General features: G+C 41.5%; 1 protein-coding gene across 1 annotated transcript in view; it reads left to right on the top strand.

Annotated features, from left to right (window-relative positions):
* Nucleotides 1-17,410, top strand: part of NCOA7 (nuclear receptor coactivator 7) — a gene marked incomplete at both ends in the record, with an annotated part of 66,459 nt that overhangs the window by 24,646 nt on the left and 24,403 nt on the right. The gene's annotated exons all lie outside the window — the stretch shown is intronic.

The following is a 17,410-nucleotide window of genomic DNA, read 5'->3' as shown; positions in this document are numbered from 1 at the left end:
CACCCTTCTGAATTTTGTTCATATATTCACTCCATAAGAGTATAACTTGCCTTTCTAGCAGTTGTGCTGTTTATTCCCAGGTTCCGCTGGTTTTTGCTTGAAATTGTAAGCAGTTGGCATATCTGAGGAGTTGGTCACCATTCAAGAAAGCATCATAAAGAAAAACTTGGTTTAGACTGCTTGCCCCACATCACACATTTTTATCAGCAAAATAAAATCTAGTTCCCTAGCTTATCATTGTGCCCTCTAATCATAAATCCATCTTTTTATTTTCATGTGCTATGCTGTCTCATTCAGTGCATACCGCTCAGTATCTGCAGTATGTGGGAGATCACTCTAACAGAGCTTGATCCTATTGCATCTCTGATTTCTGTCCAAAGCAAGTAGGAGTCCAAAATGCTGTGACAAGAGTCCCAAGAGGGAAAAATGGTACATGTCCATGTAATGAGACAGCACAGTATATGTTGAGCAGGAGGTGCGAAAGTATGTCCCCCTAGTCCAGAGGCATTCAATAGATTCTTTTATGATCTGTCTTCCCTGGCGTAACTCAGGCAGGGGTGATATGGGAGCAGCATGGCACACGTGAAGTTACAAAACTTCCAAACCTTCTGGGTAGCTGGCCAAGACCAGATGTTAGTCAATAAAACAGAGAGGATTTAGCAATTTTCATCACTTATAAATGTGGTGAGATTTACTTTGACTGGCACCAGATCAACAGAAGCAGCTCCTCTGGTATTAGCTGTACTTAATGTCACTTTCAGAGTTGAAAGCTGTATGCAATGCAGTGAGAATCATTTTACAGTTTAAATTATTAAAAAGATGGGAAACTTACTGAACCCACTTTGCACAGAGGTTTGTAATCATTAGGCTATTTGTTAAATGGCCTTAATCTGAAGTAGAATTTTCAATATATTTTGAGTTTGAGCTTGATACTTTGTGTTTTGGGAGAATGAATGAACAGAGTTGTCATGTTTCTGGCAGAGATAATGAAGGGGGATGCTTCTGCATGGTAGTGAGGCCTTTACCTCTAGGACACACTGGATAGCAGGTGTTGGCTGCCCAAACTTGCTGGGCCTGCCCCAGCTGCCTGAAGCTCTGTTGCTTGTGAAGACATAAGCCATAGGAGCTGCTCTGAATGTGCCTGCAGGGACATGTGGCAGGTCAGGCTGCGTGGGCAGTATGTCTTGTCCTGGGGGAAAAGCTGGGCTCCCAGGTCCTTCCTTCAGTTCTTCCTGGAACAGCAGAAAATCTAGGAGGTGTCCAAAGCCAGTATTTATATTTCTGACTGATGGAGGGTGTTGGTATACAGAGTCTGGTGCATGAGCTCCTTCAGGCCACGTGGTGTCAGCAGGGCTGTTCATCTGTCTCTACATGGCCAGTTTGGGAGTGTGTTTGAATGCACTTGTAATCATGGTGCTCATCTTGAAGTCTTTGGACAGGTGTGAGGGGCTCATTCTTGGCAACTGCCCAACTTAAGCCTGGTGTCTTCAAGATGGATGTTTAGTTTCTCCTCTTAAGCAACTTAATCTTCTCCATCAGAAGAGGGGTGGCCAGCAGGGACAGGGAGGTGATTGTCCCTCTTTAATCTGCCCTTGTGAGGCCCCATCTAGAGTACTGCGTCCAGGTCTGCAGCCCCAGTACAAGAAACACAGAGAGCTGTTGGAGAGGGTCCAGAGGAGAGCCACAAAAAGGGCTGGAGCATCTCCCTATGAAGACAGGTTGAGGGAGCTTGGCTTGTTCAGCCTGGAGAAAAGAAGGCTGCAGCATGACCTCATTGCAACCTTCCAGTACCTAAAGGAGCCTACAAACAGGAGGGGAGTCAACTCTTTGAAAGATAACAGCAGGACAAGGGGAAATGGTTTTAAGTTGAGGGAGGGAAGATTTAGGTTGTATGTCAGGGGGAAGTTCTTTACAGAGAGAGTGGTGAGGTGCTGGAACAGGCTGCCCAGAGAGGTTGTGGATGCCCCATCCCTGGAGGTGTTCAAGGCCAGATTGGAGGGGCCCTGGGCAGCCTGGTCTAGTATTAAATGGGGAGGTTGGTAGCCCTGCATGTGGCAGGGGGGTTGGAGATTCATGATCCTTGAGGTCCCTTCCAACCCTGGCCATCCTGTGATTCTGTAATCATACTTTGCTTGAAACACACTGTAGGAAGTTTACCTAAATACTCTGAAAAGTAGAACTCCTTTGACCTGCATTTAATAACAAAATGGAGTTTGGCCAGATCTTCTTTATTTTGTAATTCCTTTGCTACCTGCTTTCCATGCTGATGTTTCCTCTTGTCAGGGTCTGCAATATGACTTATCAGGTTGAGATCAGTATGGTACAAAATAATGCAACTTGGTTCGTATAGATCCTGAAGCTGTGCATAGTGAGTGGTAGTGGTCAGCGTCAGACAGTAAAAGTACACTGAGCCTTCTTTTTATGCATTTCCCAATTTCTTCAAATAATTGCTGACCATCTTTACACCCCCTGTTGTATTGGAAAACAGGAATTAGCTCTGATTATTGCTATACCATTCCCAGAGCCCATCTAAGGCTGTGTGAGGTTGTGCTGCCCTTCCTGCTCCTGAGCCCAGCTGAGTGGTCCCAGTCCCTGCACCCTGCTGACACAAGTCACCAGTCAGTGAGCTGCAAGCAGATGTGCTTTTGCTGGGGCTGGCATCCAGCGGGTTCTACGAGCGGAGGGATAGTGTCAGAAATGTGAGAGAGGGCTGGGCAATCACCTTTTTGACAGCTTCTTAGACCAGTTCAATCTGCCTGTGTAGCTGTGCCCAAGTCCATTACTGTTCCAGAGTGACTAATCTTAGGTTTCTTCATGGAGGAGCTATGTGCATTGAGGTTTTTAGCATTGCCAGGGTAAATACAGCAAAGAAAGTAAAGTCTCTTTCTATGAAAGGATTTATTTTTAAGCATTGTTTTGTCTGATAACTGTATTGGAAATAATAACTTTTTTTTAAAAAAGTAGTGACTTGCGATTTAAATTGTACGTAGGTTTTTGGTTTTAGGTTTTGGTGGGTTTTTTGTTTGTTTGTTTGGAGGGAGATATGTTTGCTGAGTGATTCCTATTGAAATTTTTTGCCTTTTTTCATTCACAGCGTTTTGTTTCTTAACTTAACCTGACGAGTTCATCCAGCAGAGGCCTGACATGGTAGTAGGAAATTTGTTCTTTCCATACTTGGATTTTCCTCAGTAAATGAAAACAGAGTTTAGAAAGTACATAAAAATTGGTGTCTGACCTCTATATATACCAAGTAACAGAAAATCAGATGCACCTTATTTATTTGATCTAAGGATATGAGTGGCTTTCTTCTTGCAGTTCTCAGTAATACCGTATATTTCTGTAGTGTGCTCAGAGATCAACATAGTTCATCCATACAGTGCAGTTTGGTCTAGTTTATGTGTTGAAGTCACAGAGATCTGCATGGAGTGTACATCCTCAAGTGACCGATTTAGCCAGAAAAGCTCTTTCATATCTCATGAAAAATGGAGAATAAAAAGTATCCAAAGGTGCCTGCTATCCATGGAATCACTTATCTGAATCTTTGTTACTGTCATTATTAAACTGAAAATGTAGAGTGTTTTTTTGTTTGTTTGTTTGTTTTTTCTTCAAAATCAGGAAAAAAGTTAGAATATGCATGCACGGGATGCATGTTTTTCAGAAGAAAAGTAGCTTTATTTATTTATTTATTCTCTCTCATTTGATTCATCTTGCTTGTTTTCAACATGCAGACTTCTCTTTTAAGTCTGTGGTCACTGTTGCAGTGCTGTAAGATGGCTAATACCCTGCTGTCTGGTAACTGGGGAAAAACACAAAGTTCAATTTTCCCTGCAGCTTTACCCAGCTTTATCAATCACAGAATTGTAGAATCACAGAATTGTAGGGGTTGGAAGGGACCTCCAGAGATCATCGAGTCCAAACCCCGATCAATGCCTCCAAGAGGAGCTTTTTTCAGCATCACTACAAGAGGAGAGCAGGATGTTTTAGAGGCAGTGTCATTTTTGCAAGAGATTCACGTCCTTCCTATTCACATCCCTTTGCTCTCCCCCACTGTTACACTTTCTTTCCTCTCACATCCTCAGTGGTGACTCCAGGCTTGTTTAAATGCCATCTTGCCCTTTAAGGATTAGACAGGTTGGGGTGGAGTAAGAGTTAATGGGATGTAGTGTAGGATGAGCAGAAACTAATACTAGGAAACTAACTACTTTTAAAATCATAATCCAAAAATTTAAGCTCCCCCTAAAGTGAAGAACTTAAAAGTTCTAGAAAATAGTCAGGGTATCTCCAACTTGTACAGTGTTGCATTTTGATACAACATTGCTCAGGTTAAAGCTTTGCAAATGAATGGGCTTGTGGTTTAGAGCACTCGATACAATGTAAGAAAGTAAGGGCAAGATTAGACAAGTTATGCCTTTAGGACATGCAATTCCCTTATGCTTACATTAGCATGGTATTAGTGAGGCTCCTCGTTCTTTGCTATAATAACTATCATAGTTCTTTGAGACGGTAATTTTTATTTAATTCCTTACAGAGACTAAATTAGTCAAGCTCTATTTTAAAAGTAATGAGGGCTGCTTTCCTTCATAGCATCTGTTACTCCTTACTGCTCTCTTGTCAACCATCCTATTTGCTGCTGAAACTGATTTTATGCCATCTGATTCTTTCTTTCCTCAGTGTTTAGGAGTAATAAACTAGCTTTCTATGTCTAAAATTGTTTTCTTTTTAAAGTCTTCTTCCTTAAAGTGTCCCAGGATAGACTTAGATAACCTCAACATGCCTGTTTACTATAGTTTTCTTAGACAATGGTTTTGTGAGTACAACTGAGTGTTGTGAACGACTCGATGTCTTGAAATGTGAATTAATGCCTCACTGCCACTGAAAAGGGAGGTCCTCTGCTTCCCAACCATGCTCTGAACTACATTTTCTTCTCTCTGAACCATCACTGTGATTTATCTGATTGCAAGATAAAGAAGTCAATTCACTTGTCCAGCAGCAATAATAAAAGCTTTGCTTGTTTGTTTTAAGTAGCTGAATTGTCATTTCTCTGACAGCCAGAGTCCAAGGTTTTTTTTAAAAAAAAAAAAAAAAAGAAAAAGAAGAAAAAAAGGCAAGGAGAGAACTGCTTCTCTCCCTGAGTAGCCATTCATTTGTCTTATGAAACCGTACCCCTGTGTTTGTCGTGTAGAAGAGCTGAGTGTCACTGCTAAATAATGTGAGATTGAAGTCCAGAGCAGAAGTCACACGCATCTCTATGGTAGAACTTTTTTCTGTTTCACGTTAGGTAAGGTATTGAACTGATCATCTGGGCCACTGTATCGTTGCTAAGATCAGTTGAGTAGCTGTGTGGTTTTTCGTAGAATCATAGAATGGTTTGGGTTGGAAGGAACCTTTAAGATCATCTAGTTCCAAGCCCCTACTATAGGCAGGGACACCTCTCACTAGACCAGATTGTTCATAGTCCCATCCAGTCTGGTCTTGAATGCTCTCAGGAAGGAGCATTCACAACCTCCCTGGGCAACCTGTTTTAGTGTCTCACCACTCTCACAGTAAAGAGTTTCTTCCTAATATCTAGCCTAAATTGAACCTCATCCAGTTTAGAACCAGCTCCATGTCCTTGTGTTGGGGAACACAGAACTGGGCATAGTACTCCAGGTGGGGTCTTACAGGAGCAGAGTAGAGGGACAGAATCAACTCTCCTGACCCACTTGTTTCTCTTTCACCCCCAAGACCCAATCTAAATGGTTCTTGATGTCTGATTCTTTCCTCTTCTTTCAGATATTTGCTTATGGGGGAGTTTAATGTTAAAGAAGTTCTTTGCTTCTCTATGTAAACAGTATTGACTTTGCTTTTGAGTTCATGTTTTTGTATAGCAATTTTTACAGTTTACATGCTCTAAATACCATATAATTTAAGAGCTGTTTGTATTTTTCCCCCTTTTGTCTCAAGTATTCTCTTGTTGCATTGGGAAAATCACCCAGTTTTGGTTATTAATTCCTGCACTATTTTAATTCCACACTTCGTATGTATAGTTGCAGTATATCCTTCCCATATTTGTATTTGTTCAGCTCCTAAAAATATTTAAAAATATTAACCTGATTTACATTATGAAGTAGGACCATCTCTGCAGAGAATTTTTGTCCCTCTACCAGCCTTCAGTCTTGCACAAGTCACGAAGAATCACAGGTGTACAGTTTGTGTTGAATTTTAGACAACTGAACAGTCCTTTTTTGCTTGTTTGTTTTCTTCTTATGGAAATCTTACACAAAATGAAGCAGTGATTTGTATTTCAGCATCAGTTACATGTCCAATAGTAAAACTGAAAATGGTTTAGTAATACGCCTCATATTTCTTACATTTTTACTCAGCCTTGATTTGTATTTCAGCCTTGTATAAGGAGGTACTCTATTGTCTATGAGAACTTTGTTAATGGAAGCTTTTTGCTTGTGGCATGGGAATTTGATTTAGAAATGGTATAAATGGTAAACTGTAGTTGGCAGAAGTGATTTTTTTTTTTCCTCTTACCTGTCTTATTGTCAGAGATGCTCAGGATAATTGTTTCTTTACATTGCCTACAGTCATACAAAATTATTATGCTAAAACTAAGCAGTTGTTTAAAAGCAGCCATGGCTGTCTCAGACCTGAGAAGGGGTGCAATCTTTGTTTTGAACCACAGATAAATGAAGTTTGCTAGTGTAACCAGTTTATCTCAGACACTTAGGACACAGAAGATTTGCATCATTTAAGGCAGTGTTTCTGCTTGCACAAAGAAAAGCCTGTGTATCAGCTTACTTACAGACAAAGATAGACAGATAGGATCGTTGCAGCTGGGAAACTGGGAAAACATTTTTCTCCTATCCAGCTGATATCATAACTTATTCTTAACTTGTACTTAGCAACGAAACCTGCTGTTTGCCAGACTTGAAAAGAAGAGTTGTGATCCCAAAGACTTCTCTTTTTTTTTTTTCTGAATATATTAATTGTTCTGTCATAAACCTCTTCTTCTTTTAAACTTCTTTACAGAAAGGGTTGTTAAGCACTGGAATAGGCTCCCCAGAGAGCTGGTTGAGTCACCATTCCTGGATGTGTTTCAAATGCATTTGGATGTGGTGCCCAGGGATATGATTTAATGGAGGGTTGTTAGTTAGGGTAGTATGGTTAGGTCATGGCTGGACTCAAGGATCTTTAAGGTCTTTTCCAACCTGAGCAATTCTATGATTCTATGACTCTATTAATTCTTACAACAGCCTTGTATTGCTTATTTTTGACCTGTTAGCCAGGGAGTGCTTGCACCATCTCCATCAACAAGGCATAAGCTTGCTTTCTCTGTGGGCTTTCTGCACTTTGGTGAACATCTCCATGACCTATTTATTAAGTAGTGATCTCTGCCCACAGAAGTTGGTTTTGTTTTCTGTCTGATATGAAGTTATCTGACCAGAATACTTCCTATATCTTCAGGCAACACTTACAGTGCCAGGAGCTTTCCACCATCCCTGAATTGGCTGGACACCCTCCGCACTTGCTGTTCATAACAGCTGCATCACCTTAACTTTGTTTCCTTTCTTATGATATAGTATAATGCAATAAGAAGACTCATCTAGTCTTTACTCTTCAGCATTTCTTTTCAGCTTCAACGCATTTCAGCTATTGCCCTGTTGTTTTTCAGATGAGATTTAAAGCTGAAGCACTGGACTGCTGGCTGCATCTCACTGTTTCTTTACAATAATGTGCTAAATAATTTTCTTGGCTGTTACAGCATATAAACTAACTCTCTGAAATAGTCTTTTTTTTTTTTTTTTTTTTTTTTCCCCTAAACTTCGGTGACCTTTTCCACTAGATCTTTCTTCCTCCTCTTGCTTTTCTAACAGATTTTCTTAAAGAAAACTTTTAATGCTATGGTGTGCATCTTGCCATCTTAGCCATGGGAGCCACATAGTTGCTAGGCATTTGCCAATCTGTGTGAGGCTCTTGTACCTCCACACTGTCTCTGCAGGGTTTGTGTGTCCTGCTGTGTCCCCCTCTGTTCTGCCTAATGTGGAAGTGCCAGCAAAAGAACAGCAGTGATGCCTCCCTGTGCCGCATCTCCTTTTGCTTTGCATTTTAGTGCAGCATGTTCAGATTGTAATCAACTGTAAAAATCTGTTATACGTGGCATTGCTTTGTGCCCCTGCAGTTTAAACTGGAGCACCTAAACCCATACTTTGTGAAGGAAGAAGTAGGTGGCTGTAAGAGGAATTTAAGCTCCTTGAAAATATTTTCAGTTTTCCATGTAGAAGCTGCAGTATATGAATATTGAATGAATCTCAGTTTCTGAATTCTTACTTAAATGTTGCTGAAAATACGAACTCAATTTATAGTAGAAGGAGTTACTGCCTTTGTTACATCAGTTATTGGAACAGATTGTGACTTTTTGGGGCCCTCTGTTTTCTGGAGATCTCTTAATTTAAGACATACCTGAAAAATAGCTAGCATTGAACTACAATCAGCTGTTAATGAAAACAGGGAAAAATTATCAGGGTGTGGATATTTCAAAATAGACACAACTGGAGTTCTATTGGTCTAGGAATTACCATTCTCCTATGGCAGAAGTTTCAATAACTGAAAAGTACAGATGTGATCATGGTGAATGACGACAGATTTATTGCTCTAGATTTCAGCAGAGAAAGAGGAGCCAAATGATAATATGATTCAGTAGAGTGAAAAATAGAGAAGTAAAGGTGAGGGCTTAGCAGGAGGTTGTCAGAGAAGTGGAAGCAGAAATGAAGAACAGACAGCTCCTATGAAGGTGAGATTGACCTGCACTTGACAATAACTGAAAGCAGGGCTTTGTTACATGTAATAATTTCAGTATCATTGCTGTTCAGCAGGATAGCTCAAGGATAACGAGAAGAAAATTGCTTGGGGAGGCAAAGTGAAATCATTCCATATTCAGCTGCTCTGTGTATATAGCATTGTTCACTGTTATTAAAATGTTGGTTTAAAAAGTAGAGATGAAAAAAATTGTTCAGATAAATTGATTTGTCTTCCCTCTTCGTCGTCAACCAGTCCAACCAAGACTGGAATATTCTTGAATTCTTTGTGTCTCTCTATAATGACTTAAGTGATACTTATTGAACTATGTCTCTGTCAAGATAGTTGGCATTGAGCCTCATTCACTGATAAGAGGAAGCTTTGTCTGCGTAATCTCTTAAGCAGTGTTCTGATTAGGTTACTCCAAGTGATAACTGTCCTCTTCTGAGTTTATTGCCTTGAAGATTCTTGCGAGCTGCCCGCAAGTTTTCACTCCTTAGTGCTTGGTACTCAGGCTGTAAATAGTATAATTTTATTTCTTCATAGAGATGGATTGTCCCAAAATGGTAGTGAAGTACTCAGAGATGTGGAAAAATATCTAGTATATTACAGTTTTAAGGAAACCCTTGTTATGTTATTGCATAAATTAATGACACCTTTACGTCTTGAAAACTGAGAGAAATAGGAAGGAGTGTGGAGTATGCTAGTATTTGTCAGCATAAAAAAATGGCATTACAAAGGAAGAATGTATAGAAACTGTGACGTGATATGCAAAAGGGGACTTAGGATTGTTTATTTGTTCATTCTTTAGATAATATAAATCAGGATGCTCAGTGAAAATAATCCTTTTTAAATTTTAAGTAGAAAAAGGGAAGCACTGGTTTATGTAGTGCACGATGATATATTGTGGGGTTCACTGTCATAGGATCAGTGTGAGGGTCTTTGGAGTGTAGAGGGACTGGGCAGACTTGTGGATGCTGTTCCTTTACCTTGAGAAATCCATAATTTCTAGAAGCCTAGGAAACTGGTCGGAGAAAAAATTTGTGGTTGCATGCTGCTGAAGTCTTTGTTAAGACAGAGATTAATAAGTAAAATGGACTTTTGGTCCAACTGAGCTATTGCCTCTGTTCTCTTAGGCTACTGAGTTTATTTACCCAGTGTGGGAAGCAGTCAGTCCTTCAACTCTCTGTTTACTTCTGTTTTTCTGATAGCATTACTGGACGTCAGCTATCTGGCCAGTTCAGGTATCATAACTGGTATGAAAGCTCCTCATGTTGATTCTAGCCAGTTGCAGGTCAGTCCATAACAGCAGTGGAAGATGGTACCTTGCACTGACACATCATATGCAGATAAAAGCAGCCAAGGATTCTGTTGATGCTTCTTGACCTACTCTCATCTCTTTATACAACTTTTTATATAGTTGCAGAGGTATAATTCTTCTATTATCCATGTTCTGGATAATAAGCTGACTGACCTCTTACTCCTTCAATAGTTGTTTTCCAAATTATTGCTAGGTAACTCTTTTTTTTAAAGGTCTCCTATAGGATTACAAAATGAAATATGAACAGTCTGCTAGGAAACTGAGTCAGGTATAAATATATCAAGGGCAGAAAAATTTCCATTCCAAACCTATCAGTTTTTAATAGGCATGTATTTTCTTGCATGTTCTCACTCAGCATTCTTTTTGTCATTGCTGAGTAATTTTACTATTTTTGCATGATTCCCATTTTACATGTTTCCTGAAAAGATAGAGAGGTGCAGTCCACCCACTCTGCCCTTTTCCTTCAAATGCTGTATGATTCCATTTGCATTAACACCTAGTCAGCTATCATATTTGTACAATGCCATGTTAAGTATATGTGTAATGCAGGAAAACTTGCAGGGCAGAACTCTGAGTCACTTCACCACCAAGCAGATGTCCAAGTTCAAAAAGTAGCCAGTGGCTTGTATTTTAGAGCTTGTGAAGATATACATCTCTTCCATTTCTCTGCCTGAAAGCAATGCGATTACTGAGGATAAGCCTGACTAGCCTCTATCATACCTGTGTGTGCTCTGGGTGCCTTTGGGATTACTGCCTTCAAACAGTCAAAAAAGCTGGTGTCATGAAGAAGAAACTGGAGAAAATAAGAGAACTGGAGAAGTAATATATTGTTTTTCTATTTTATAATTCTTCATGCAGAGTGTAGTTTGTGACCTTGTCCCAGCTAAGTGTACAGTAAGTAGAGAGGGCAGCATTTGCCAGGCTTAACGGATTCACTGGAATTATTTCTTCTGATACTCTGATTTTTATTTTATTTTTTTTTAAATAATTTCAAAGCTTTACATGAAAAATCAAAACCATCAAGTACTGAAGACTTTTCGCCTTGGAAAATGATATGATGTTGTTTGGTGAGGTGGTTGCAGCCAATGTAAGAATGGTATCCAGAATCCATTGTTCTGTGGGACTTAAAAAAAAAAAAAAAAAAAAAAAAAAAAAAAAAAAAAATCTGAAAAAAAGTATCAAATTGTGGTTTTGCAGAACAGGGATATGCATTTTGTAATAGCTTCTTTTAGCCTATGCAGTTAAGAGTCTGTAGATGAGAGATTAGCAGCTGCAGGCATCTTGCCTTCAGGAGGTAAGGTTTGTAAGATATTTTTTCATGAGTGAGGAAGGACAGAAAGCAATAGCTTTTACTATTACTCTGAGACAAAACTTTCCTCTCAGTAGCATCAGTCTCTTGTTTGTATGGCTCTCTTGATGTGTGTGTGGATATTGAAGTCATTCACTTACCCCATTACATATCTCTTCAAGGCATGCAGAGTACCTGTCTCCTGACTTGTGTCCTTCAAGGAAGAGTAGAAGTGAACTTGTGGCAGCACAGGAGACAGCTTTGCGTTATTTCATCTAGGAAAAGCCACAATATAAAGTTTTAAGAAATGGTAATTGTTTTGATAGGCACTGAAAAATTGTGAAATTCCAATACTGAAGATGGGAGGAGGTGACATGACAATTCTTTAATCTTTAATTCAGCTAACAGCACAAACACTTCTTTATAGGAACATTTAATTTTAAGAACCAGAATCTGTCAGATAAACAAATTAATCCATCAGAGCTGAAGTAAATGAAGATACTGTGTGAAATATTCTCTTGTCATCTTGGAAAATTACTTAAGTGATGTTTATAAAACTCTGAAAAAGATATCTAGAAAATAACTATTCCCAGTGTGCAAAGGAAAGTTTTTTTTTCAAGAAGTTCATAAATATATTCCAATTTTATATCTGTATATGGTGTTAATGTTTTAGCTGCAAAATTCAACATATATTTGTGCACCTAGCTAGTAGAAAAAGCAAGCCACTGAAATGGTTGGGGTTCTTTAGGATGCGTTGACCTTTACTGGAGAAAGAAGGGCTGCATTATATTTATTCTAAGCTCAGCTCATCTTTTGAACTCTTTTTGTCTTTAGTTTGTCTGTACTGTTTTGGATGTTCAATTGTGTAAGTATCTAGATCAGTTTACTGTAGTGCTTCATAGTTCTGTTGCAGACTCTACTGAACAAACAGACCCACAGTTCTATCAGCCAAGAACTGGAGTGCATTATATGTCTTCTTGCAACAGTATTGTAGGTTATAGCTTTTGACTGTATGATACTTTATAATTTCCAAGCTGAAGTAGCTAATGCAGTTGAATGTACCTGAAAAGTAAGGTGTTGCAACGGGAAATGAGGTGAGAGAGAGAGAGAAACCATACTTTCTCAGGTAAGAAGCTGTAGAGTAGAAAGTTACCTGTATTGGCATACTCTTTTGTGGTCTCCTTATGCCACAATGACTTAGGGGTTGCTGATGTCATCAGCTGTCAGTCATCTCTCTAGTCTTCCAAAGCAAAAGTCTTGGTATCAGCTAAACAGTTTTAGTTCCAAATAGAAATGGCTCTATTGAGAACTGTATTAGTATTCTTCCCATTTGCACACAAACTTAACTTCATGTTCAACAGGTATAAATTCTGCCTCTTTCCCTTCATCTCTCCAGATTACTTTATTATTATTTTTTCCTCTAAGGAAAAAATTGATTGATGATGGATATATAGTTAGTATTCACACATGTTGTTTCAAGCTAAGAAAGAGTTAATGTATTTGAAAATTTGTCTACTTTTTCCAGATAGACAAAATGATTCAATAAATTTACTTGTTCTGACAAACCTTTTCTCGTCTCTAGTGATGGATGACAGGCAACTTATAAAGTTTGCCTTTATATTTGTGTTACACAGTTTTAATGATCCTGGAGTAACTGGAAGAGTATCTCCTGAATAGCATAAAACAATCATCACAGTTTAGGTGGAAAGAGAGACCTACTACTCCACCTGGGCTGTCATAAGTCCACGAGGCCAGATGGGACACACCTAGCGATGCTGAGGGTGATGCTGTTAGAGGTGATTCCCAAGCCTCTTTCAACTGTCTAAGTATTCCTGGTCAACTGGAAAAGTCCATGAGGATTGGAGGCTTGCCAATTATAGGACCATAGAAAGGCTTGGGATGAAGGGACCTCAAGGATCATCAAGCTCCAAATCCGCCTGCCACATGCAGGGCCACCAACCTCCCCATTTAATACTAGACCAGGCTGCCCAGGGCTCCATCGAACCTGGTCTTGAACACCTCCAGGGACGGGGCATCCACAACCTCTCTGGGCAGCCTGTTCCAGCACCTCACCATCCTCTCTGTAAAGAACTTCCCACTGATATCCAGCCTAAGTTTTCCCTCCCTCAACTTAAAACCGTTTCCCCTTGTCCTGCTGTTATCTTTCAAAGAGTTGACTGCCCTCCTGTTTGTAGGCTCCTTTAGGTACTGGAAGGTTGCAGTGAGGTCATGCTGCAGCTTTCTTTTCTCCAGGCTGAACAAGCCAAGCTCCCTCAACCTGTCTTTGTAGGGGAGATGCTCCAGCCCTCTAATCATCTTTGTGGCTTTCCTCTGGACCATCAGCTCCTTGTCTTTCTGTACTGGGGGCCCCAGATCTGTGCACAGTACTCTAGATGGGGCCTCACAAGGCAGAGTAGAGAGGGACAATCAATTTCCCTGTCCCTGCTGGTCACCCCTCTTCTGATGGAGCCCAGGATACCATTTGCTTTCCAAGCTACAAGAGCACACTGCTAGCTCATGTGAAGTTTTTCATCTACCAGGACCCCCAGGTCCTTCTCTGCAGGGCTACTTTCAAGGATTGCACATCAGTCTGTATATATGCTTGGAATTTCTCTGACACAAGTGCAAAACTTTTGCACTTTGCTGTGTTGAACCTCATTAGATTCACCTGGATCCACCTGTTGAGTCTCTTGAGGTCCCTCTGAATGGCATCCCTTCCTTCCACCATGTCAACCGTACCACTTAGCTTGGTGTCATCAGCACACTTGCTGAAGGTGCACTCAATTCCATCACTGGAATTGATAAAGATGTTAAAGAGCACCGGTCCCAAGGCAGTCCCCTGGTGACACCGCTCATTACTGGCCTCCACTTGAACACAGAACCATTGATGACCACCCTCTGTCTGCGGCCTTTCAACCAATTCCTTATCCATCAAGTGGTCCACTTATCAAATCCACATCCTTCCAGTTTGAAGATAAGGATGTGATGGGGGACCATGTCAAAGGCCTTGCTCATGTCTAGGTAAATGACATCAGTCACCTTCCCCCTGTCCACCAATGCCATCACCCCATCATAGAAGGCCACCAGATTGGTTAATCATGACCTTCCCCTGGTGAAGCCATAATGTCTATCTCAGATCACATGCTCATTCCTCATGTGATCTAGCATGTCATCCAGGAGGATCTGTTCTATGATCTTCCCAGGCACAGAGGTGAGACTCGGTGGCCTGTAGTTTCCCAATGTGTCCCCAGTATGACTCCCATCTACAGTAAGGATCATGCAGAGGTTCTGGAGAACTACAGGCCTCTCAGCCTGACCTGGGTTCCAGGAAACAGAGCATCTTGTGTGAGATCACAGAATCACAGAATTGTAGGGGTTGGAAGGGACCTCCAGAGATCATCGAGTCCAACCCCCCTGCCAAAGCAGGTTCCCTACACCAGGTCACACAGGTAGGCATCCAGGCAGGTCTTGAACATCTCCAGAGAAGGAGACTCCACCACCTCCCTGGGCAGCCTGTTCCAGTGCTCCGTCACCCTCACTGTAAAGAAGTTCTTAATCACATTATGTGTGCAGGACAACTAGGGGATTAGGCTGAACCAGCATGGGTTCATGAAAGGCAGATCCTGCTTGACAAACCTGATCTATGACTGAGTGACCCACCAGGTGTGGATGAAGGAAAGGCTGTTGACACAGTCTGCCTAGACCTCAGTAGTGCCTTTGAACTATCTCCCACAGTATTCCTCTGGAGAAGTTGGCAGCCTATGTCTTGGACACGTGCTTTTTGCTGGATAAAGAACTGGCTGGAGGGCTGAGCTCAGAGAGTGGTGGTGAATGGAGTTAAATCCTGCTGGTGACTGGTTATGAGTGGTGTTCCCCAGGGATCAGTATTGGGACCTGCCTTGTTTAGTATCTTTATTGATGACCTGGAAGAGGGCATTGAGTGCGCTCTCAAGTTTGCAGATAACGCTAAGTTGGGATGAAGTTTTGATCTGACTGGTGTAGGAAGGCCCTTCAGCAGGATCTGGACAGGCTGGGTCGCTGGGTTGAGGCCAATGTAATAAATTCAACAAGACTGTGTGTCAACTCCTGTATTTTGGCTGCAACAACCGAAGGCAGCAGTACAGATCTTGGAGCAGAGTGGTTGGAAGACTGTGTGGAAGAAACAAATCTGTGGTTTGGTTGGCGCTTGACTAAACATGAGCAAGTAGTGTGCCCAGGTAGCCAGAAAGGCCAATGACATCCTGCGTCAGGGGAGGTTCAGGTTGGGTATTAGGAAAAATTTCGTCTCCAAAAGAGTGGTCAGGTGCTGGAGTATGCCTATTGAGTCATCATCTCTGGTGGTGTTCAAGAAACGTTTAGATGTGGTACTAAGGGACATGGTTTAGTGAAGAATTATTAGGGTGGTTGGGCTAGATGATCTTGGAGGTCTTTTCCAAGCATGGTGAATCTATGATTCTGTAACTCATTGTTAGTTGGGAGAGTTTCTTTTGATAGTATTGTGACCAGCAATTGTACTTAAATAATGGATTAGAGAGGTATTTATTATTTGCCACTGTTGGCCATCATTGGCATTGTGTTTTTGATGGTTTAATACTGTGCACCCCTAACTCTTCTCACTACCCTCTTTTTCTTTCTTCATCATCAACTTTGACCTGAGTACGTTGATGGCAGTGATAAAAATACAAGTGGTCAGAAAAAGGCAATTAGAATGCTAATTCTAAAAGTTCACATTGGGTCTCTAGTCTCAAAGATGAAATGACTGAGATACCTAAATAGCGTTCTGCTCCAAAACACTTGGATGGCAAAAAATCACCATCGTCCTAATAATGTTCGTCATCCTACTACTGCCCTTCAGGCTACTTGTGCTATCCATGCATATTCAAACTGTGTATTTGGTCCTTGCATGCTTTCTGCCTCCTTGATGGGAAGATTTCATTGCTATCTCTAATATTGTTAACCACGGCCCTTCTCATGTCAGTGTCCTGGGAAGACCATTGGTTGTGTCTGCAGTACGACGTGCAGGTATGCTCAGCTGAGCACACTGAGTATTGTTTGTGCAGGCCTCTGCAGGCTGAAGAAGGTCCCTGAGTGTGTGCCCTCAGTGTTCTGAAAGCACTGTGTTAGTCCCTGCACCAGTCTCAAGGTGGAAACCAGTTGCAGAAGGGCCAGGTGTGACTCTTGTGGGCCCCTCCCTTCTTTCTGTGTACATTACAGTTGGTTATATGAGCTCTCTCCCTTCTTTTTACTGCTGTCTGCCTCTCATTCCTTGGAAATAGCAAAGGTTGCAATGCAGCCTGAATGCAAGCCAGTAGCCCTGCTTTGCTGTCCCTCGTCCTTCCTCCCCTGGCCATCTACCCAGGGCTGCTGGTTTGCACAGCAGAGTATCCCCCAGGAGGGCAGTGTCCCCAGGACCCTGCGACTTGGTCTTCTGGGCCTGGCCCTGTCTTCTCCCCTCTCCCACCCAGGCCAACCTGCAACACTGAGGGGCTGGGGGCACGCAGGGCAGCCATGCACAGTTTCTCCACCCCTCGGCCTCGCTCCTGGAGCTGGGGCTGTGTACCAGCCTCACCCCCGCCACCAGGTAGGTGGACACGGGTCCTTGGTGCAGCGTGAGCCCATGAGGATGGAGCTCAGGATGGGTTTAGGCTGGGTGGGTGGTGAGTTGGATTCTCTGGTTTTTGGTTTTGCAGTCCCTCTGCTGTGGTAAGAGTGAAAAGGAACAGCCCTGCTTGCACTGCCAAGTGCTGTGTGTGCCTCTCTGGTTCTGCAAGGGGTTGTGCAGGTACACTCAGTTTTCTGTGCGTTAGCTGGCAGAAAATGCCTCCTGAACAACTTTTATGCTTATACTACTTAACACTTTTTTTTTAATGCTTTATGCTCACCCGTTTTATAGGACTGCTAGAATACTTCAAGCTTCAGAGTTGAAAAAAGCATCTAATTATGAAGTACTGTGGTGTGTAGTGGTGAAATGGTGGTTAACCAATATCTGTTGTGATTGTATTGGTGTAGTATCAGTG

The sequence above is a fragment of the Tetrao urogallus genome (assembly GCF_951394365.1).
Source record: "Tetrao urogallus genome assembly, chromosome: 2".
Taxonomy (NCBI): Eukaryota; Metazoa; Chordata; class Aves; order Galliformes; family Phasianidae; genus Tetrao; species Tetrao urogallus.
Note: the sequence above shows the minus strand (reverse complement) of the source record. Positions and strands in the feature narration are given on the sequence as shown.